The following is a 1,214-nucleotide window of genomic DNA, read 5'->3' as shown; positions in this document are numbered from 1 at the left end:
CAGATTCTACATTATTCTTTAGCGTTGCATAGTATTCCATTGTGTGTATGTACCATAGTTTGGTTATCCATTCCTCAGTTGATGGACATCTAGGTTTTTTCCATGTTTTGGCTATTGTAAATAGTGCTATGATGAACTGATGAGCATTAAGTATTTAATTTTTTATGAGGCCCTATTATCCTCTTTGTTTTCTGCTGTTGATGCACTTAGAATTGTGTATGATAGTTTATTTTAAATAAATAAATAGGTCCCATAGTTTCCCCACCCCCATGTTTTCTTCCAGAAGTTTTATAGTTTAGCATTATTGAGTTATGGATTCTGTTAAGCTTTTCTGTGAGTGAATATACACTTTTGTCAGCACCATTTGTTGATAAATAGACTATTTCTTCCTTATTGTATACACTTTAACCCCTTTTCAAAAATCAGGTGTCTGTAGATGAATGGTTTTATTTTTAGGTTCTCACATCTATTCCACTAGTATAGTATATATGTACCTACCACCTTATTAATGTACCTGTATTTTTTATTTCAAGGGGTGTGAGGACTCCTATTTTGTTATTCTTCTTCAATATTACTATGACAATTCGTAGCCTCTTTCTTTTCCAAAAAAGTTTGGTGATTAGTTTTTCAGTAAGGTATATTGTGGGATTTGATCAGTGTTGCATCATATTTATAGATCAAGTATTAAGTCTGCTAGTCTATGAGCATGAAGTGTTCTTTCATTTCTGTAGGTCTCTTTTAGTCTCTTGTAGTAGTGTTTTGTAGTTTTCATTGTATGAGTCTTTTACAACCCTCTTTAGGTTTATTCCCACATATTTTATCATTGTGTGGCTATTGTAACTGGTATTGATTTCTTGAATTCCTTTTGGAATTCTCTTTGTTAATATAATGGAACCCAACAAATTTTGCATGTTGGTGTTATGCCCTGCAATGTTGCTGAATTCTTCTATTAGATCCAGAAGTTTACTTACAGAAATTTGAGATTTTCTATGTATAGATTTGTGTCATCTATAAGTAGAAACGGTTTTACTTCTTCCTATCTGATTGGTTACAATTATCTCTCTTCCTTGCCTTATTACCCTGGCTAAGACATCTGGTACAGTGTTGAATAAGGTAATAGTAATGGACATCGTTATCTCACTCTCGTTCTCAAGGAGATGGCTTTCAGTCTTTATCCATTGAGAATAATGTTGGCTGTTAGTTTTGCATGCATG

This window comes from Orycteropus afer, unplaced genomic scaffold (genome assembly GCF_000298275.1).
Source record: "Orycteropus afer afer isolate SDZICR_OR568_19922 unplaced genomic scaffold, OryAfe1.0 scaffold00080, whole genome shotgun sequence".
Taxonomy (NCBI): domain Eukaryota; kingdom Metazoa; phylum Chordata; class Mammalia; order Tubulidentata; family Orycteropodidae; genus Orycteropus; species Orycteropus afer.
This window is presented reverse-complemented; position numbering follows the sequence as displayed.